Here is a 23,216-nt window from a genome sequence, read left to right as displayed (position 1 = left end):
GATCCTGGATGGGGACCAAGAATCTGCACCCCTAGAGGTGTAATCCTGACTAGATTCTGTGAAGGGAGTGTGGTGGCAGGGCATAAAATACTGGAATGAATGCCACAGGTTCCCATTGGCAGCTGCAACTTAAACTTGAGATCCTAAAGAGGTAGGTAGTATGACAAGTGTTAGGGAAGGATGCAGAAAGCGTGAACAGGCAGAGAGGGTATTCTTGGGGCAGGTGTCTGTCTCTTCTCCTTCTCTTCTTGACCTTGCCTTGAGCAGCCACAGCTTCCATGGCTTTATGCACGATCTCCTCATCTCCCAGGAACTGCATGGGCTTGATGGGCTTCAAGTACTTGTCCAGTTTACAGACAATGGGACTGCCCACTAGTAGGTTCTTCTAAGAGCCCCCCAGATGTATGGTGATGCACCAAGGGCTGCTGCAATGGCGGCAATCAAGACCCATTTCCCTACCTTAATTTGGGGGACAGTTCCTTCATTCCAGAAGGGCAGTATCCTTTAGGCTCTCACGAGAGAGTGACAGGTCCTCAGAAAGGTCTGCATACCTGCGATTATTGCTGATGTCACTGGAGAAGGGATGACCAGGCTCCATTGGTGGTGGGACAGCATAAGATTGCCTCTTGATCTTTACCCACTCTTCATCATGCTTGGCAGAAATGTTTGCTTTATTGAGACCGGTTAGACCCCATAGTATCTCTCACTTAGGCACCAACTTCTGGCCACCGACAGTCACATCTGGTCAGTGGCATTCAGGACTGTCCGGGGGTTCGGTTTCTCTCTTCTACACGGAGGTGAAGGTCTCAGACCAGTCACTGAAGTGGTTCTCCAGGTTCCAGGCACTGTCCCTATGTCGAATCAGCCCTACCTTGTGTCATATCGACAGGCAGAGGATGTGGTAGCAGCTGAGGGCCACTGAGATTCCTCTTTCTTGTAGATGGGGGTTGAGGAAGGCATTCTTTTTTTTCCAGAGCTTCAATTTGCTACTTTCCCATGTCTCAGCTGTAAACTCCACATTTGTAATGATTCTCATCTTTATTGTGAGCTCACTGCTGAGGACAAACCATTTCAGACTCTCTTGCCTTTTTTCTTGCAGATTCCCAGGGTTCAGCTTGCCTTTTTGTTAGTATTAAGACTCTCAGGGTTTTCATTCTCTGAGGAGAGGATAGTTTTTAGGCCTCTCATAACTGTTTTGTGATTATCTTAATTGGCAGGTGAGGGGAACAAGGCAGAGGCTTTACCATGGGCATTCTCCAAAGACATCCTTTCCTGTAGGTATTCCCCTTGGGGAAAGGCAGGCAGGAAGAGGCACGAAGTCTTTTCCACTGTCGGAGGTTTAAATAAGGTTCCCCGGGGGGCATTGATAGTCAGTTTGATTGGACTGAGAAACAACTACCAGATTAGTAAAGCACAGAATGGGATAGATCATGAGGATTCTGACCCAGTCAATGAATTTAACCTTTGATGGATTCATAATATGAGATTACGGGAAACGGTGAGAGGTAGGAGGTAGGCCTTGTTCTGGGAAGCTGATCACTTTGAGGAGAGCTTTAGGGTGTGTGTGTGTGTGCATGTGTGTATGTGTGTGTGTGTGTCTCTGTGTGTATCTGTGTGTGTCTGTGTGTCTCTGTGTGTTTGTGGTTTGTTTCTTTGTGTGTGGAGTGTGTGTCTGTGTCGTCTCTTTTCCTGTGCTTCCTGGACACCACATTGTGACTGCTGCTCTCTGCTGCAATCTCCTCACCCTGGCTGACTGACATTTCTGAAATGGTGAGCCAATAGAAGCCCTCCTCTCTTCAGGTTATGTCAGCTGTCCCATCGTAGTCACATGAAACTCAAGTAGTTCAAGCACTGGGCGCAAATGACTTCTGTTCAGCTCCTATCACCCAGCCCAAGCATGCCTTGGTTTATCGAGCATCCTTAGAAGTAAACTGGAATTGGAATTTGTGCAAGGGACCTGACAAAAAGCCTTGGATGCTGTTCATCCTAAGACTGCTTGACTCATCCCAGTGGTACTCCAGACCTTGCCAAGCAAGGGCCGTGTATTTCATGTTCTTCCTCTGACTTCCTACAATCTCTTGCCTCAGGTCGATTACAAGCCTGATCCCAGCCTAGAACAGAAAATGGCTGCTGGGGGATGGATGTTTTTCTATCCCTTCCTTCTGTTGACACACGAGTACAAAAAGAAGGCATCTTTTCTTTTTGTAATTGCTTATGTTACAGGGTGTTCAACTCAGATAAGCCATTTGAGTGGACCAAGGAGAATAGAAATAGGCCGGGGATGGTAGACATTAGTCCCTGGTGTCATTTTCCAGCATCCTCTGATTGTCCCTTGGAGGAGGATGTGTCTTTCTGGCTCCTTATTGCCTCTCTGTTTCTCAAGCACACACTTACCTTCCACTTTAAGAGACATTGAAATCACCAGCTAATAGAAAGAAACCAGGTAATAAAATCAACAAACAAGGTAAAAAGACTTGGGCAATTTCTTGCAAGTTCTCATTTGTTCTATACAGAAACATAACGGGTCGACTCTGCTGTTGCTGTTTCTTTTAGGGCTGGGTCCCTTTTGTGGGGACCTCTTGTCCTTTCCTTTCCTAGGTCAGGATCTCCCATCCACCTCTGCCTCCACTCCTCACTCTCAGAGTTCCAGAAATCCATGCTGGATGGTGCAGAAATATATTTTCTTCCAGCAAAACAATAAGCAATATAGGGTAGGTACATTCTCCTAGTATTTGGAAAGCATTAAGTTAACGGATAGAATTTCCTCCACCTTAAAATTTATCCTCCTAAAGCCTCTGACACTAGCTACTCCATTTATCTAAACTAGAGTCTAGTTTTAGATGGCGTCTGATACTACAAACATTTTATGCTGGGCCAGATTGCATTTCGTAGGTCCATATCTCATGAGACTTCAAAAGAAGTATAGCCATAAAGGACATGTTCAAGTAAGACCAAAATAGATCATGTGTGGGGTTCTTAACATGAGCGAGGCATTTATGGCTTGAGAAGATGGTAGGTCTGTATCAAGGATATACTTAGCTAAACTCCCTACTTTCCTCCAAGCAAGCTTGCAGAAAACTGATCCTTTCAATATTCGCCCTCACTGTTGCTTGGACGGTCTCCCATTCAGTCATTTTTTTCCCCCTCTCTGGTGTGGCTCACACCATGGGAAACAAACTTTGGATTTGCAATCACTACAAATGGCACCATTTCTCAAGTCTAGATTTCTAATGTCTTGTTTTCTCACCTACCTATTGCTTGGTGTCTTGTCCACTCACCTCTTCTCGTCTCTTATTAATCTTCAGATTCAGGGCTGGAGAGATGGCTCAGTGGTTAAGAGTGTGCACTGCTCTTGGGGAGGATCTGAGTTCAGTTCCCAGCACTCATGTCTGGTGGCTCACAACCACCTGTAACTCCATGTCCTCAGATCCTGGGGTTCCAATGCCCTCTACTGGTCTCCATGGGCACCTACCTACACACACACACACACACACACACACACACACACACGCACACACACACACACAAAACATATTAAAAAATACCTTCAGATTCACAAAGCCACCTTTTCTAGGGATGTGACTATCCCCCTGACCTCATGTTTAAGACCTAAAGTGTTTGCTAATGGTAACAAGCTGGCAGAAAGTTGGTCTCACTGTGGTGTTTAAGGATGAAGCCTTTGTGAAGTGATTAGATTAGGTTAGTTCATTCATCTAGTGATTAGAGTAGATTCTCCATGATCAAATCCTTATGGCATTGGAAGAGGGGAAAAGGTCCATATTGACATGAAGACACCTCTATGTTTCTGCCTTGATGTACCAAGTTTATGTCATGTTGTTTAGTGTCCAAAACTCTGTGCTAGGTAAATCTGTTCTCTTGAGAGGGGCGCGTGCCTTGGATGTTTCATTACAGTGATGAAAACCCCATTCATGTAATCACCTTTTGTTCTCAGTCATTTTTCTATCAACACCGCTTGGCTTTATTTCCTCCCTTGGCCAGCCTGAACTTTTCCATTTACCCTGGTGATGTCACTAACACCCTTCACTCCTTTTTTTTTCTCCTACTCTGGTTATGAAGAACACTTCTGTTGGGCCTCTGAGTGATGCTTTTGTTCTCTGTGTGGCTCTTGAGCAGCTGATCACCATGAAGGGGAAAAAGCCACAGGAGAGACTGCTTTTAAAATTAATTATAGTGATGATAGATTTTAGGATGCCACCCACTACTTCCTGGTAGCTCTTCCGAGTCCTACTTCCACTTCTATCCAATCATTTCATATCTCCTCCCCTCTCTCTAAGCTCCCCATCCCCTTACGCATACTCTCAGTTCATGACCTCCATCTTTTAGTGGGGAGTGAGCAGAAAGTATTTGGTGCTCCCCCCCCCCACTAGAACCTCAGATCTGTTGGCTTTAGCACCATTGTCTCGCTCCATACATCCCATCTACATTTCCTTCCCACTACCATGGAGAAAGAATCTCTTGTGCAAGAATGGGCAGTTCTGATTAGGCACACTGGTTGCAACTCCCTTCACATCTCAAAGACTGTTATCTGTCTCTGGGGCTATCCTTTCCTTTGCATCCCACTGTGACTAGGTGTTTGTTGAAAAGCAACAGAAAGAAAGACTTGTTTTGGCTCACAGTCTCCGGGGCACAGGGAGAGGAGCCGGGTGGTGGTGGTGGTGGTGGTGGTGGTGGTGGTGGTGGGTGACTGATTATACTGCATGCACAGGCAAGGGTAGGGGAGAGCCTGATGCTCAGCTAACTTTCTTCTTTTTCCTTCTTAGTCCAGGACCCTCTCTTCTGTCCTGAATTACCCTCACCTCATTCTGGGTGATTCTTTTGTCTCCAATTAAACCTCTCTAGAAACCCCCTTGAAAGCCATCAAGAGCTGCATTTCCTCGATGACTCTAATTTCAGTCAAGTTGACAGCACATGATAACCATCATCCTGGGGATCATTCATGTTTCCCATTCAGCCAAACCATTCTCATTCGGCAAACATGCTCTGGTATGGCCCAGCCGACAAAGGACCCTTCCTTTAATTGCATGCAGCCCATCTACTGCCTACCTTGGCAGCCTGGGAAAGGAGTTGTTTCAGTCTCCAACCTCACGCCTCAGTCCTTTCCCTTCTGGCTGCTCCTTCTGAACACCACTAGACTGCTCTTTGCAAGGTTGCTGCCAGCTTTCTGGTGGCCCAGATGGTTCTCATCTTGATTTCTCAGCAGAATTTGACACTGCTGATTACATTTCTGTCTTGAAACAGGAAACCCCTCGTGGAGTCGGCGACCTTCTGGTCTCTAGTTTTCTTCCTACTCCACCATCTCCCGCTTCTCGGTTGCATTGCTAGGTTACCCGTATCTAAATACTGGGCTTCTTTGAGGTTGGATCACAAACTCCTTCTTCTCCCTCCCTCTATTCTTCTCCATATTCTCATTTTCATGGCTTTAAAAATGCCATATGTGTTCTGACCATTGTACCTTTACTTCTCCTGCCCAGCCCTGTTTACTGAAGTCTACATATTTCCCATCTTTTCCCAAATGTCCCACTGACATCTAAAAGCACACCGAACAGACACCTCTTCACTTCCGCCTCTCCACTTGAGACTGCCCTTGTCTCGTCTGCTCCATCTCAGTAAATGTCACTTGCAGCCATCTGATCACCTACATTAGAATTCTAGCATTGCTCTCCATCCTGTCCTCAAGCCCTAACCTATCCAGTACAATAGCAAATGAACCGTTTTGTCTTCTAAGCAGATTCTCTTCCGACTTCCATCCCCAACCCTCACACTCCTCACTTCCCAACGGAATAATTGAAATGCCCTTCCAATTGGCTTCCTTTCCCCAATTTTACCCCATGCACTCCCCCCAAACAGCAATTCCAGCATCATTTTTTAAAAACCATATTATGTCATGCCACATATTGTCATGACACCCTCCAGTGAGGTGTGACTAAATCCTGTTACATTCCTCAGTTGACACACAGTCTGTGAGCTGCACACATTCCCATCCCTGATGCCGGATTACATCACCACATTTAAATATACTGTGGGGTGTTAGGTGTGATGGGGAATATGTGGCCTTCAGCAAACAGGGCTGGTGTGTTCCTGCCTACAATCTAAGCATGAGGGAGACAGAGATGGGAGGACCTTAAGTTTGAAGGCTGTCTAGAATATCTCAGCAAGTTCCAAGATAACTTAAGTTATGGAGAGAGAAACCCCGTATCAAACAAAAGCCAAGTACAAAACCAAACCAAAGACCTCCATAGATTTCCTCATCCTTCGTCATCTACCCCAGATGATCTTCTATGACTTCCTCACGGGGCTTCTCAGTTTTACAGTGTGACTGGATTCGTTCTTTTTCTGGCTGCTATGCCTAAGTACCCACTGAGAAACTGCTTGAGGGCAGAGTCAATCATGGCAGGGAGCTATGACAGCCAAACGCTGAAATGGCTGGTTCCAGGGCATCTGTAATTAGAAAGCAAAGACAGTGAGTTCTGTGGTTTATCAGCCTCTCTCTCCCCGTGACCCCCTTTATTTAGTCTAGGCCCACAGCCTGTAGGAGAGTGCCAGCCACACTCAGATGGGTCTTCCTTTCTCAGCTAACCCCCCTCTGGACATGTCTCCATAAAAGGGTCCCCTATTGATGCTGAATCCAGTCAAGCGGACAGTGAAGATTAACCATCCCTCACCTCCTCATCAATATCTTCTTTCACTAGCTTTCTAAAGAAGACACACCCTTTCCCCCATGAGCTACCTTAGTCTTTCCTGTTTTTGCTTTATTATGTTTAGCATAATGCAGAGGGCCTTTTGACTCTTGGTGTTGTTGGACATATTTTCTGTAATAGTTCCTAGAATTAAAATTGTATGAGGCCAGGAGCCATGTCATCTGTGTTTCTGATCATGTCCTTATGCCCGGCACATCGCTTGACTTCCAGGAACATTTGTAGAATGGGCTGATGAATAAATAATAAACGTTAATGAAGGTGTGCACTGTATCCAGCCATTCGAGGCATTTAGTAGATCTCAGTTCATCTTCAGATCTGAGCCTCTTCCTTTGTGACCCACCTAGAAAGTCTTTCATTATGTCTCTCCTTAAAGCAGTCAGTTGAGGTTCTTATTTTCATGATGTGTTTTGCCTTCTCCAAATCCAAAAGCCATTCATTGTAAAGCAGTTCACATGGCATATCTGAGAAACAAGGGCTACAAAGAGAGACATTCTGGTTACACTCTTGCTCTCAGGCATGTGACAGTGGGCAACACAACTCTTCCCTGCACCATGACATCGCTCTTGTTAAACACAGAGCAGCACCAACTTAATCTGCTTCACAGGGCTTGAGTGAGACTCTGTCCTGCTGTGACAAGCAACCGAGAGATACAGTCTTTTGGAGGGAGGAATCATTTTGGCTCCTGGTTTCAGAGGTCTTGTTCTATGGTCCTGGGATAGAAACGTGATCAGCCCCTCCGAGGGATATTCCTAGTGGCTTCCTTCTTTCACTAAGGCCCAGCTTCCATAGTTACTCCACTTCTCAATGGTCCATTCAAACATCAGAGCCATCAGGTGCCTAGGATATTGAGGTCAGAGCCCACATGATCTAAGGCCTGGAAAAGCCTTCACAAATATATCCAGAGGTAAGCTTCACTCACACCCTGGCTGTCTCCCTGTCCAATCAAATTCACAATCAATACTAACTATTTCAGGGCCATGGTGGCCACTGACTGAGATAAATGAGTGGGAGATGTTTGAAACTCTCAAGTGTTGCCTGAATGGTTTCCAGAAGTTTCACTGAACTCTTCTTGCTGGGAAATGGTAACTTAGTTTTCTTCCAGAATTGACTTAAAGCACAGCTCTCTATGGTCCTTGGCTGCTTCTAGGCCTGGATTTCCTACCTGCATCCCCAAGGTGTTCCTACTCCTCCTCTGTAGGGAACACATGAGATGCTTTGGTTTCCTAAGGCATAGTTTTGCCTGAGGGACTGATGGAATGTGGGACTCAGCAGCCACTGGGTGAGAAGCATGGTCTTGGTCCACCAGGTGGACCCTCTTGGGTGGAAAAGTGCTGAGTCTTACAGAACATGCCACTCCTCTGCTCAGCACGTTCTTACCATCTTTAGCCCTCAGTGAAGATGAACTGGAGCTATGATAACTCAGGCCCTATTTCTTGAGTCTTCATAGATGGCTTTTTCCTGGCCCTTTCAAAGTTTTGGCTGTCTTGGCTCAGCTCTCAGAAGAGTTTCTTGGTTCTTGTAGAACACCTTCCCGATGCCCAGTGTTCAGGGATGAGTGGATTATGGTGCCATTCACAAATGTCCCCTTATACTCCAACCCAGATACGTTTGGTCTCCAGGTTATAATGTAGTGAGTTCAGTCAGAGGCAGTATCTAGGAGCCTTCCTGATTGTGCCCATTCCCATTATGGCCAGGGCTCAGAACTTGTGTCACAGCCCCACCCCTTCTGCTCCACTCAGCCCTGCCACCATCCCCTCACCTGTCATTATCTCTAACCTCCTACTGACCAGAAGATAGGGGATCTTAATATATGTCTTTACATACTGAGTCTTCTCATTGGAGGGAGGGAAGAAGGAGGGAGAGAGGAAGGAAGAGAAGAACTCCCCACCTATCCACCAAGCAAAGTACACTGAAATAAAATGAATAATAGATATGTTCTTAGCACCAGTTTGCCCTTCTAAGGTCGTCCAACCCTATGACATTCAATTTGATGTTGCCATCTGCACCAACTGGGTCCCATTCATGGCTGTCCTGGATACATGTGACCGAGGCTGCAATTTGGATACATCTGGATGATAATAGACATGATGAAAGCCATAGGAAGATTGCTATTTAAAAAGTGTAACAGAAGGAAAGCTATTTGAACAATTAGAGTCACCTAAAGGGTAGCACATAATGTCACTTGATCTCTGGCCATGAAAGAACTCAAGCTAGTCAAATGGCCATTTGCTAGGGAAATTATGGAGCAAAACGTTAAACTAGGTAGGAGGTTGGGTCAGGTGACATCAGCGGTTTCTTCCAACACTTCTGTCAGCCTGGTGTCAGACAGGCAATATAGAAATTGACAATCCCCTCTGTGAGACCCTGCCGCTGCTGTCTTCCACCCAAACCTGACACCTTCCAAAGGCCTTCTCGCAGTAAAAAACTCCAACTGTAGGAGCCTGGGAGACTGGGCAATGCCTAAGATTTTTAAAGAATGTTCAGAGAAAAGGAATGTGTTAGTTATCCCTGGACATAAGTTCTAGAACCTGTTCAAGGCCTCTGCTGTTTCAGTTTTCACCTCCAGCAAGGCCAGGATTATTCCAGAGGCATTCGTTATTCCTCTAGATTAGCTCCTATATTACATTTGTGGGTGGTGGAATTCCCCATCCCAATCCTTCTGGCAAAGTTTCATATAGACCAGGCTGGCCTCAAATTCCTTCTGTAGCTAAGGATAACCTTGAGTTTGTGACTTTCCTGCCTCCGACTCTACCATCCAAGTGCTGGGATTACACGTGAATTGCCACACGCTATTTGCATGGTGTTGAGAATTGAACTCAGGGCTTCATGCATGCTAGGCAATTACTCTACCAACTGAGCAATATCGCCACTCTCCTGCTCTTTATTCCTCTCCATGTGCATGCCTGGCTTTGTGGATAACCTCAGACTAAGGCCACTGCCACCCCACGGCATCTTCAGTATAGAACACCACCAAGAATGGAACTGTATGGAAGGTTATCGACAGAGAGAGAGCTTTAGGCGTGGGCAGCTTCTTACAGGGATGAGATTACAAAAAATGAAGAAACCCTGAGTGAAATCTTTGATGGAGGAGACACAGGCACTTAACCTGGATTGGAATTATTGCAGACCCATCAGACTCTTGCAAATTGAGAGCATAATTCAGATGGTTCATATTGTCACCCGCTTCCCTGTTTCCATTAAGCCCCACTGTCTGTCTTCCCTGAGCTAGACTCCAGGAGCTAACTGACAGGGTCAAGGTAGTGATGAATTAATAAGGTCAGACTCCTAACCCAGAGGCTGTGGCCACCCTTAAGTGGCCTCTTCTCTTCTCCTGAGCCTCAGGTGCTGCCTTGATGAAACGATGCTCACTGACAAAGCTGCAGAGCATTACAGCATGGTCACAGGACTGGGAATCACAAGAAATGGGCTTGAACCATCAACCCTGTGCCTAATTAGCTTTGTGACTTTGGGTAAACTATACATGCACTGAAACCGTGACATCCTCATGTGTAAAATGAGAGAGTTAAAGCATATGCCTGTTCTATGCACTTCAAAATCTATGTACAAGGGTAGGCTGATGCTGATCATTGGAGAAGATGGAAGTTTGTGTAATAAAGTTCTATGAGAGTGAGCATCTGTGGGTCTCTTCAGTACCCCGAGGGGGCTTCATGCCCAGCAAGAACTCAAGAGAGATTATCTGTCCTTATTTTTCTTTTCTTGCATTAGAACTCTGTTCTGTTCCTATGTTTCATGCCCTTCAAATGACATGCTCTGAGAAAGAGTATCAGGTTGTAGCACACGTGTTGTAGCACATGTGTTGTAGCACATGTGTTGTAGCACACGTGTTGTAGCACACGTGTTGTAGCACACGTGTTGTAGCACACGTGTTGTAGCACATGTGTTGTAGCACATGTGTTGTAGCACATGTGTTGTAGCACACGTGTTGTAGCACACGTGTTGGGTTTCTTCTTTCTCCCTAGTTCTCTAGTTCCTACATCAATAAAATGGGAATGGGAAAGGGGCCTTTGATGTGTGCCTGTGTGACAAACCTTTCTCTTGCCATTCTCCATGCAGTCATAAATATACTTATTCTCATGAAGGAACCAAACAACCTTGGGGGGTGCCTGTCATCTTCATTTACAGAGGATGAAAGTTGGGGTACAAAGAAATTAGGAAATGATGAGCCTGTAACCTTGGTTACTCAACTCAGGAGGCCGAATGGGGTGGGGTGGGGTGGGGAGGGAGGTCACAAGCTCAAAGTCAACCTGTGATACAGAGTAAGTTCATAGTCAGCCTGGAGGACTTAGTGAAACCCTATCTAAAAGTAAAAGAGGGCGAGGATATAGCTTGGCCGAGCATGGGCAAGGCTTTAGACTCAATCCTCACTACCAAATGTACAAGACTCTATTAACAAAGGATAAAGAAAAAAGAAAAAGAGAAATGAAGAAAAGAAGGGAAGAAAGTGGGGTGGGGGTGAGAGGGGGGAACTAAGCAATTGGCCTGTGGTCACCAAGGTCTTGTAGCCAATGGCTAGGGGTTCTACCTGTGGAATCCCTCCCCTTCCTTCACTGCCTATCTTTGAATTAACCTTTACTTTCAGGGGCCAAGGGCTCATTCTTCAGGAAGTGGGAGGGGTTCTCTGCAGTAGTGTCAGAAGAGATGCCTAAGGATCTCCACTTCCTTCAAAGGAGCCCAGCGGGAGGAGAATTTTGGATTACCTGTACTTTAAAGCCTGGGATAAGTCCTTTGTCTGCTGTCATCTCAGTCCTGGATAAGTCCCTTGTCTGCTGTCATCCCTAAACTCACTTTCTGTTCCCAGTCAACTCATCCAACAGATTGGTGCCCCTGGGGCCATAAAGTCTGAGGTCCAGGTGGCAGGACATGTCCCCATTGTCCTCTAGAAAGTCCATAAAACAAAGGCCATTCCATGGCTGGTACTCCTCCCCCAGGCCGTGAATATCATTTGGGTTCAATATTTTGAATAACTTTTTGTAAATTAAACTTAATGGGAGAGCAGCCAAGAGGGAGCTATTGCCTTAAATTGAAATAGAAATTAGCCAGAAGGGGAAAAATTGTCCCAAGAGGTCACAGGAAGCTATTGGAATCTTACTCCCACGTGGAGCCATTAGAAGGGTGACCGAGTCTGTCTGTTGGCTGCAACAGCATCCAGATGTCAAGGGGAAATGAAATCAGTTGTCACAGAGGCCTCAGCTCCCAACTATTGGACAAGCTTTTGGGGACTGACTTGGGTTTTCACGTTTATTTAAGACATTTCTTTTCAGATATGTATCATGGTCAGGTGTCAAGATACCACTAAAGCATCCCCTGGCAGGGCATCTACCCCCAGTGCACTTGGTAGAGGAGGCTCTTTAATTCCTCTTTTGAGAAGGATTAAAAAGCCAGGAATGGCTTGCCTCTAGAGAGGCTTTGCTGTGTTTGTTTTTTATTTTAAAGCTGGGAATGGCTGAAGCTGACTTGGGGCTGATGCAACTCCCATCTAGCCAGCTCTTTGAAACAGACATTAGCCAGAAGGGGAAAAGTGTCCCAAAAGGTCACAGGAGGCTCTTGGAATTTTACCACCACATGAAGCCATTTGAAAGATGACCAAGTCTGTCTGCTGTCTGCAAGAATAGGAAGGGAAACCACTCTCTCTGCTGCTATCACAAAGGACACTAGGTTATGGGCTGTTTGGTCATCTGAGATGTCCAGTTTACTGAAGGTGGCATAGACACTGTGGTCCAAGAGGCAAGTCTGATATGATTAGGATTATGCCAGTTCCACATCTTTCCAGGCTGCTATTCATTCCTCCCTCTGCTCTTTGGGTGTTTGTGGGCTGCTGGACCCAGCCTGCCTGTCCTTCTCATTGTCCACCCCATTCTTTCTCATGCACATTCCCCTCATGTGCTGACCGAGTAGGACCCTTTTTTATTTCCTGTATCTAAAGGCTTGTCACCTGGCTGACCAGCTTTGAGATGGGGATGAGGGTTGCTTTATTCTTCTGGTTGTTCAGGTGTGAGTTTTCTTGGGAAAACCTTTCAGTTCTTGGCCTGGTCTCTACACCATCTGTGCCTGTTGCTGGCAGGAAACAGGCACTGGTGAATTTGTGTGCGCCTGTTTGGGCGGCATTTCCCTAGTATTCCCAAGGAAGCTACAAAGGTGGCTGTGGAATAAAGGGGAGGGAGGAAGTGGGAGGGAGAGAGAGAAGAGAGGGGGAAGGGAAGAAGGAGGATAACACATCATCTGGTGGCAGTAGTTACCAATCTTCACTGTCAACTTCCTGGATTAAGGCACACCTAAGGCATTAGCGAAGTACACTTTTGGGTGTCCCTAAGAGGTTTTTTTTGTTTTTTGTTTTCTAAAAAGAGTTAACTAAAAGAAGATGGATCCCTTGTGAAGGAGACACCGCCTTTAATGACATCAGGTCCTACAAGATACTATGCTGGCATTTTGAGCTCACCAAATTCTCTGGAGCTTCTCAACTCTTCTCTGTAGCTAGAAAGGACTGCCTCTGCATACCTTCCTATGGGATCCTCATCCTTCTGAATGGCTCATGCTGTGGAACCCCTGGCAGGAGCTGTTTATTTCCTCTACAAGTCGTTTTTAATAGCGAGAGGGTTTGGAGCCAATAGAGGCTTCACCTACAGCATGGAGAGGTGGTTCAAGGCAAGCCTGTGAAGGAGTGGCTCTTGCATTGGGCACTGACCACATCTTTTTTCAGAACAAAGGTTTGTCCCATAATACTGTTTACAGGGTGTCCATTGCATGCTAGACATTGGTATTTAAAATTCTGTGCTAAGTGCCTAGCCCTCCTGTGGCTAAGTTCTGTTCTATAACCTGGAAACTGTGGGCCTTGGATAACCCCCTGAGTCTCTCTGAACCTAGGCCCTCCATCCGGCAGGAAGAAGACACAGTTCATAGAGAAACTGAGATAATTACCTTATCACAGCTTGTTCTCAGGGTTCCTATTTGAGCCATTAATAAATGGTGTCTGTTTTCTAGGACACGTTCTTTGTTGTTGCTGTTCTTGAATGAATATCATTGCACATTGAATAGGCCCAAACGGAAGTGTCTATTGCTGATTCTATAATTCCTATTCTCAATGATAATAGATTTCTTTGCTCCCCGTCAGCCTAGTGTGACTCTTGCGTGCTAGCAGACCAATCTATTCATCTTCTGAGTCTGGCTCAATTCTGTAGATGACCAAGGATAAAACTCCAGCCCTGGAACTGGGCAATCCCATGCTATTCACTTCCAAAATTGTCCTTGGCTGGCCTTTAGTTCTTGTGATAGAGTTTCATCACACAGGCCAAAGTGACTGCCCATCCTGGAAGATTGCCTGTTCCCAAAGGTCAGAGGTATTGCTCAACATTGTTTGTTTTTCCCTTTGTGAGAGAAAGGTAGAGGATGCGATGGGAATCACCATGGAAACAAATCTCTGTGCCTGCTTATAAGGATTATCTAGAGTACATTAACTGATGTGGGAAGACCCATCCTAAACGTGGGTAACAAAGTTCCCTGGGCTGAGGTCCTTGACCAAATGAAAAAGGAAAAAGGGAACTGGGAACAAGCACTCATTTCTCCCTGCTTCCTGACAAGACATGATGGAAATAGTTGTCTCCTCCTGTGGCCACACTTTCCCTGCCTCCATGGACTGAGCCCCTCTTTTACTGTAAGCCAAGAATAAACCCTTCACTCAGTAAGATGCTTTTGTCAGGCCACGAACACCAGTAGCTAATAAATTAAGCTAAAGGCATCCTACTCCCTTCCTGCCTCCTGAGAGGCCGTCTGTGTCTGCTCCTCAGAGCACCGTCTTCTCCCAATCTTGTTTCTTTTCTGTTTCCTTGAGCTTTTGTGCACTTGCCCTGCACCAACTCAGACAGCACACCACTAGTCTGCCATCTTCTCTCATCACATTGAGTTGGGAAGCTGGCCCAATACCTTCAAATTCTACTAGAAGGTATGTAGCATAAAGGGATTGGGGTTTAGCACCAGAGAACTCAGTTCTGACCCTTACTAGCAGAGCAATTTGGGGAGAAACCATTTAACTTAACTGTGTCTCTGTTTTCTCCCTTTGGTAAGATGGGGATGATGGTCAAATGAGATAAATAGCCATAGGTGTGCCTTGAAATGATGAGGACCGTAGGAAACTTACACATCTTCCTTCCCTGCTCAAATCTGCTCTCCCCCCCCCCCCAGCAACTCAATAAAAGGAAGAAAGAGGAAAACCAGTGAATGCCAAGTGCATTTCTTTGTATTATTTGTTTAACAACCTTTTGTCTTTGCTATGGGGACAAGGAAGCACTGGCTTAGTTTAACATTATTGCTAATGTCATGCAACTGAGGATTAAAACATTTGAATTAAAATCTATCTGATTCTAGAAGTGGGGTTTTTCTGCTTATAGTAGGCTGAACAGCAATCCCGCAAATATGCCTACAATCCCTGGGACCCGTGGATGTTACCTTATATGGCAATGAAGGACTTTGCAGATGTGATTAAGTTATGCATCTCCAAATATAGAGGACCGTTACCCTGGAGTATCTGAAGGAACACATAGGACCATGAGGGTCCTCAGGAGAGCAGAGAAGATGTGTAGACAATAGCAGGGATTTGAATAGGCTGAGCTGCTGGTGTTGGTGATGATGGAAGCAAGCATGAGCCGCAGATATAAGAAAGGCAAGGAAATGGATTCTTCTCTGGAGACCTGGCTCTGTTGGCACCTTGACTTCGGGCTGGTGAATCTGATTTTCAACTTCTAGCTTCCAGAAGTGTAAGAGAGTAAATCTGTTGTTTTATGTTGCCAAGTTTGTCGTAATTTTCTTGAAGCAACCATAGAAAAATAACACGCCGTTCCATCCATCATCCTGTATTTTTAGTTCACCATTTTATATCCTCTTTGGTCCCTCAAAGTATCAATTTTTAGCTTTTCCTAGGCTCTCCCAGTCCCTGGTCAGTCCTTCCCAGTCAAAGCAATTGACTAACAGCTGTTTGACATGTGACTATGACGGGAAGAATCTTGTGGGAGACGCCTTGAAGGATGACAGGAAAGGGTCTTCCGCAGAGCTTATGCGTTGTTTGTGGAATGACCCAAACCTCAGTGGCTTCAAACATAAATATTTTATTACTTTATGTAGTTGATTAGAGTTAGGAATCCACAGACTGCTTCACAAATGGCTCTAGTTCTGAGTCTGTCATGGGATTGCCTTCAAAGTACCAGCTGAGATGTCTCTTAGCTGGCGGCTTGACAGAGTTGAAAGGTATCTCAGTTTCTCTCTTCCTCTCTCTTCCCTCCCACCATGTGTGTGTGTGTGTGTGTGTGTGTGTGTGTGTGTGTGTGCGCGCGCGTGCACACAAAAGCATGTATGTTTATAGGTGTGGGCAGAAGAAAATTTGTATGACATTCTTGGAAGTATGTATTCATCTCTTGAAACAGGGTATCTCACTGACCAGCAGCTGACCAATCAGTATAGCCTGCCTGTCCAGAAGGACCCATCTCTGACTTCCCATCAGTGATATTAGAAGTGTGTACTACCAATCACACAATTTTTACATGGGCCCTGGGATCAAACTCAGTTCCCCATGTCTGCAAGCCAAGGGACTTTACTGACTGAACTATAATCCCAGCCCTGTGGAGGATCTACTTTAGAGCAAGAAAAACAAAATCAGAATTAAACTATAAAGTTTAACAGTGGAAAACCCAGTTCTTAGGTTAACTTTATTCTCAAAGAAGTGATTCATACCTCCGTTGGCTGATCCCAGGTCCTTGCTATTTCCTGGGCAGACATATCCAGTCCTTATGACATGAACCTTTTCAAGCGACTGCTTGAGTGTTCTCAGATATGGCATCTGGCTTCTACAATAAAAGAATAGGGGGAGGGAGGAATAGGAGAAGGAAGAAGAGGGGGAGGAGGAGAAATAGAAGGAGGAAGAGGAGGAGGAAGGAGTAGGAGAAAGGAGGAGGAAGAGAAGAAGAAGAAGAAGAAGAAGAAGAAGAAGAAGAAGAAGAAGAAGAAGAAGAAGAAGAAAACGACAACATGACCTAATCACTGCTCTCAAGGAACTGCTAGATACACACCCCAGAGTGAAAAGAAAATCTCTGCTTTCTAAGGGACAAGAGTTCATGGGCATACTTTAAACCAACACCAGGAGTCTGTAGAACAGAGGAGAGAAGAACAGTAGGAGGGCAATGGAGAGCTCTCTAAGGACGGGCAGAACAGAGTCATCTGCCCTGGACTAGAACCAGAACACAAAGGTTTGGGGATCCAGAGGTCAGCAGATACCCCTGGGCATGTGGTGTGATGAAGAGGGAATGTGTTACAAAAACAGACGCCACTTCTTTAAAAAACAGTCGAAAGCAAGATGTGCCCTATGTAGACACCTTTTGAACATGGTGGACACAGAGAAGAGAAGGAAATGAAAAGTCATTTGGGCTGTGGGCCATGAAGGAGGAATGACGAACAGCTTTAGAACTCATGAATGCAGCCCACCAGTTACACAGCCACATGGGTGTGAGCCTCGTTGTGGCACGGCCCTGAGAACCACGTGTCCTGGGGTCTTGGAGCTGCTCTGGAGTTCTGCTCTGCTTCCAGCCCCTTCACTGGGCAGTATCTCTGACACTCACAACAATAACGCTTGACATCTTCAGGCCTTGCTGCTGGAGCAGATTAGTGATTCAATCACCACCCTAGAGAAGAACGCAGGGATGAAGATTGTCAGCAACGACTACCACCATTAGAAAGCATTTGGAAAAATAACATTGTTATTGAAGCTTGGCTAAGATGTTTTTGCTAGCGGCACTGATGTAGAAAATCTTAGGGAACTGTTTGAAGTTCAGGAAGGTGCACTCCTATTAGTTAAGCTAGGGACCTCTTACGGTCAGGGAACAAGAACAATGGCAGCACTGGCTGACGTGACTCTCACTGAGGCTGGACTGGTGATGATCAATTTCTTAGTCCCATTTCTGCCTTCAGTTTCCTGATATGATTTAATAAGAATTGCTGTTAAGTAGATATGCATTCTGGGGCTGTAAAGTAGACATGGCTGATTTTTATATTAAAAGTTTAGATTTGTGATTCTTTTAAGATTCTTATAAGATTACTTTTAAAGATAAATGATAAAATAATTAATCCTCTCGTCATAACCACAAATTGCTGCCTGCCAGTAAGAGAAACTGGCTGAGAAAACTACCTTGCTTGCCTACACTTTGTTAATCTATAACAAGTTGCTTAGTTACAAATGTATGTGGGTTCTTGGGAATAATTTGTTTTCTTTACCCGTACGTACTATTTTTTTTTTCTTTTTCTTGTAAAGGTATTGAGGAACATACTGTTTTTTCCTAGTCATTCACTAGAAGAAAACTAAAATTAACTAGAAGAAAATCGCATTGTAATTTTACACTGATGGAAAGATTTTGCTAGGGTATACAAGCTACGGAAGAAAAAAATAAAGTGTGGAGGATTGGAACATGATTCCTTCCATTCATCAGCTATGTGAATGTGTGTACATATGTAAAGTTTGTCTGGGTGTGTGTTGGAGCTTGCTCCATCCACCAGTTGTGTGTACATAGGAATGTATGTGTGTGTGTCTGTGGGTGTGTGTCTGTGTGTGAAATACTTGGAGCCTGTATGCTCCAAGCTCAGTTTTAATCATTCCATGTGTCAATGTGTCTGTCTGTCTGTAGGTCCATATGCATGTGTGTATTTCTATGTATGAAGTTGTTGGAGTCTGCCATTTGTTTCATCTACTCAGTGTGTGTGTGTGTGTGTGTGTGTGTGTGTGTGTGTGTGTGTGTGTGTGAATTTTTTCTCTTTCCTTTTCTTTCTCAATGGCCCCAAGGAGTTAATAAGTTGAGAATTTTTCACTGACCACAAGGAGTGCCAACTCCAGAAAATTAAGCTTTGTTCCCTCTGAGAGAAGTCTGCTAAGTAATTTCTCTAATGGCTGGCTACCATTGGTAGCAACCCCTGCCCATGGTGTCTGGACTGACCGCTGTCAGTGGCTCTAAGCACTGACTCCCAATGCTGCCTGCCTAGGTTTACCCACATCGTGGATGCCAAGGCTGGTAATTGGCAATTTAGTTAGAATTGGAGGAGAGAAGAGAGTGGGAACATGAGCTTGAGCAAGAAGGTAGCACCCAGAAGCATGGGCCTCTGGGTTCCTCCCAGGAGCCTCAGTCTTTAGATGTGAGCGACTAGCCTCTATTACAAATCTCACACCACAGTGATTGTTCATGAAGAGGCAGGTGAATGCTGGCCTGGACCCCAAGGAGTAAGTTGGAAGAAGAGAATGCACATGTTTTATAAGAAGGATGGGGCTGGAAGATGAGGTTTCTAAGTGGCACTCACTTCACAGAAAGACAGAGGGTTTGTGTGTGTGTTGGGGGGTGTTGGATCCTAAGTGATGCTGGGGACTTGGTGGTGGGAGTCACCTAGAGGTCTGCTAATGGCAGCAGGGAGAGACGCTTCTCCAGATAACCTGAGCAGAATAGTCAGCAAGAAAGTGCTGGACTTGCCACAAGTGCTGGGGATTGTGAACTTCAAGGACAGGTAGTGTCCCTGAGGCAGAATTCTCGAGATATCAAGGTATTGAAGCTAAAGTGACTAAGGTTCAAGTTCCTGATAAAAGATAGATCTGACCATCAACCCTCACTCTCCTCTTCAGAGATCTGGAGAAGCCACTGCTCAGACAGTTCACGAACCAGGCAAACCCAGACTGTTACATATATAATTTGACCTCACTCCAATGAAAATTCCATGAGATGTTATGATCTTATACGAATAAAGTTTTGACTGTTCAGAATGTGAAGCTCCAAATAGCAGTGGCTAAAGCACATAAAGGTTTATTCTTCCAAAGGCAAGAAGCTCAGACAGAGCAAGGCAGCCCAGAGCTGCTGTGGAGTAACTTCAGACTCATCAGGGCCACCGTGACCCTATCATTCAGACTTTTCAGCTTTCATTATTTTCCTACTTCTCTTCTAGTCCAAAGTGGACTCACAGATCTAGCCAGAACACTGAAGTTCTGAACTGAGAGGAGGAGAGAGAAAACAATTCATTTTCTGATCAAAGTGGCCTTTTAAGTATTCTTACTGGGACATGTACACAGTATTGTACTGCTGGTCCCCACCCCTCTGTCTCGGTCTCGGTCTCGGTCTTGGTCTCTGTTTATCTCTGTCCTCTTTTCTCCTTCTCCTCCTGGTCCTGGTGACTCAAACTCCACCTCTCTCTATTCCCCCTGAGTAATTGGCTGTCACCAGTTTTATTTAACCAATAGTTTTACATTGGAAAGTCAAGGTTTATACAGCAAAGGCAGGCATATGTGAATATTAGCTCCTCTTGGAGCAACCAGATTTTGGGGTACAGAATTAAGTAACTGAATACAAGCAGCACCAGACCAGCCCCCAAGTTTAGCGTAGCACATTCTGTTGTTCCTGTTGAGTTTTTCTCAGCTAAGCCTTCCCTGTGTCTTTCTTGGCTGGCTGTGCTGGAAATTTGGGGCATTGAAAGGATCCAGTCCCCACACTAACCAACAACAAGGCACTTGACTCTGAACCTTTAAGCCACTCTTCTATCAAAAATGCGCCTGACTTTTCTACATGCAGTAAGCCCACTTTGGATAATTTTATATGTCATTGGAAGACAATTTTGAATGGTTTTGAACACAGGTTACCAGTTTTAATCTGCGCATTCTATCTTAATTGGCAGATCTTGTCCTAAAGCACCTCTTTTAATCCCTCTAAACCTTAATTAGCTATGAGCCTGTAATTAGCATTTCTGTGTTCTGTGGCTGCACCAGTCACCAGGAAAGGCCTGTGCTGTCATTTCCTTGACCTTGGACTATGATGATCCTTGCCTTTTCTGCTTGAAGAAGATGATGGAAATTTAATCCTGGAGCTGGGATCTCCAGTGATATCTACACAAATGTTTTCACAGTGAGGTTTTGTGGGAAGAATTTGCTGATGGCAGTATGGGCTGCGGAGTCTCACACAAGGTAACCACTGTCCCACATTTAGATCAGAGCCTCCACAAGTGGGCCAAGCCTTGTATTTAAAGACCTCCCCATCCCAGGGGTTTGGATTGAATAATGTTTTCTCTATAAATGTTTTTTAAAGGAAGAAAGCTGACAAGCTCCTCTAACCTCCCCACTTCCTTCAGTCTTCTGCATCAACAGGACACCGGTTAACCTGGAGCCCAATCTCTACAAGTTCATATGTGCTACTTTGCAGAGGTTCTGGGCACTAAAGACATCTGTATGTGCTATTGTTGCTCACGGTCCCTGCTCTCTGTTGCTTAGCCATGCTTCCTGCACAGCAGAGGGTGATGCATTCTGAAGATACTGAACTTCTCACCCACTGCACTCAGAGCCTTACCCACATCCCTCTGGTACTTCCTGGCATTCCAGAAAGATTTCTGCAGCCTCTTAGGCCACATTCCCGCTGGCTTGGTCTGGTGGCCAGAGTGCACAGTCACTGGATGGGAATGTGAAGGTGAGCGGCTGAAGAGAAGGACCCCAATTTCTTTCATCCTTAGATGGGGCAATTTTGAGTTGCGAAAACTTAGGAACACCATTCAGTAAAGGTGTGACAGTTTTGCATATTACACTCTTCTTTTTCTAAAGCAAAGTAACTTCTAGTGTGACAGGCTTGCTTCGACTTTAAGTGAACTAGCCCATGTGCTATGACGTGAACATGCATGCCCTTTACAGGCCAATAGACTTTACAGTTTTGAATATTTGGTCCCTAAATAGTAGATCCGTCTAGAGAGCTGAAGTGTTTCAGGAAGTATTGTAGAGTGTGTGTGTGTGTGTGTGGGGGGGGGGGTTTGGACATTGAGGAGAAGGTTTTGAGGCTTACAGCCTTGCCCTTCTTTGAGTCTTTTCTCTGCTTCCTGTACTGCTGTAGTGGCTGGGGCTGGCTTACAGTTCAGAGGTTTAGTCCATTATCACCATGGCAGGAAGCACGGTGGCACACAGGCAGACATGGGGCTGGAGAGAGAGCTGAGAATGCTATGCCTAGATCCACCCACAGCAGGATGTGAGCCTGGCTTGAGTTTCTGACACTTCAATCCCACCACTAGTGACACACTTCCTCCAACAAGGCCATACCTACTAATAGTGCCACTCACTATGGATCCATGGGGGGCATTTTCATTCAAAACACAACAAACACCATAGTAGATATTCAAAAAATCATTAGCTATTGTTCCAGAAAATGAACTATTTGGTTCTCTCAGTAGATGGCAAAGTCTCAAACAGCCGAGTCTGAGTCTACTTCATCTTTGTGTCTCCAGAATCCAGCATGGTATTTGGCATAAAATCTGTGTTCAATATATATTTTTTATTTTCATTTGAACTGTTGTGCAGGGAAACAGAAAGGCTTGCAGTGGAGTCATATAAGACACAGCTTAATATTGGCTGTTAAATGGACATGACAGTCTAGCTTGTTGTCCAGGCCTATGAGCTCAAACACAAACATACACTCTTTCCTTCAGCCCTCTGCCAAACACCCCTCCTCCTCGGGGTTCGTTCCAATGTGTTTATAGGCAGTTTCTGGCTTCCAGTGTGTGTCATTGCTGCTACTGGTGCTGTAGAGACATTTACTGTCACCTTTTAAGGCAGGAATCTCTCCATGACTCCCAGAGGTTGCAGACAGCTCCAGGGCTCACAGTAGACAAACAGATTATCTGCGGACTGGAGCTTGTGGAAGAATATTTGGACAGGAACTCAAGAAACCCCAATCAGACCGGCTCTCTGCCTGTTGAACACACTGTTTATTGTTTTGGCCTCTGGGTTTGGAAATGTCAGACAGGCAGACTTTTTCAGGCCTCTTGGCTTCAGTACGTGGTCCAGAAAACCACTGTGGCCACAGAGCATGCTTGAAAGAGCCTCCTTTCTTGGGCTGTCTCTGCAGTTTTGGGACACCATAAGCCACTTGTTTTTCTGATCTCAGAACATTGCTCAGGAGTCATGGAGAGGGCACATCTGATTGGCAGGCTGCTGGGGCAGAGCAGAGTCACACGTGCCTTGAAGCCCCCATAGTACGTGGTCTGGTTACCCGGCAGGTCTACTGAGGGGGACAGACAGGGAGCCTTCTTCAGGGTATGACCTTCAGCACTATCCTCTCCCATAATCAAAACCTTACTCAATGGGTGACTCCAGTTCAGACACTGGAGATCTGGAACCTTGCTTTTCCTTTTTAATGTATTACATATCAATTTTTTTCTGAAATGCCATTGGGAGACTATATATGGTAGGCAACATAATGATAAATAAATTGTGGTGGTCTCTTTCCTCGAGTATTCATAGTCAAGTTGGATGGGGGGGGAGAGAAACAGAGAGAGACACAGAGAGACTCAGAGAGAGGGACAAAGAGAGAGACACACAGAGAGAGAGAGAGAGAGAGAGAGAGAGAGACAGACAGACAGACAGACAGACAGACAGACAGACAGACAGACAGACAGAGACACACAAGGATGAGTGGTTAGTGCTCCAGCATAGCTTGTAGA

General features: G+C 45.3%; 1 pseudogene; it reads right to left on the bottom strand.

Annotated features, from left to right (window-relative positions):
• Positions 1-49: 49 nt before the first annotated feature.
• LOC110328340 lies at positions 50-9,671 on the bottom strand (annotated as a pseudogene).
• Positions 9,672-23,216: the final 13,545 nt, after the last annotated feature.

Source organism: Mus pahari, chromosome 10, assembly GCF_900095145.1.
Source record: "Mus pahari chromosome 10, PAHARI_EIJ_v1.1, whole genome shotgun sequence".
Lineage (NCBI taxonomy): Eukaryota > Metazoa > Chordata > Mammalia > Rodentia > Muridae > Mus > Mus pahari.
This window is presented reverse-complemented; position numbering and strand designations above follow the sequence as displayed.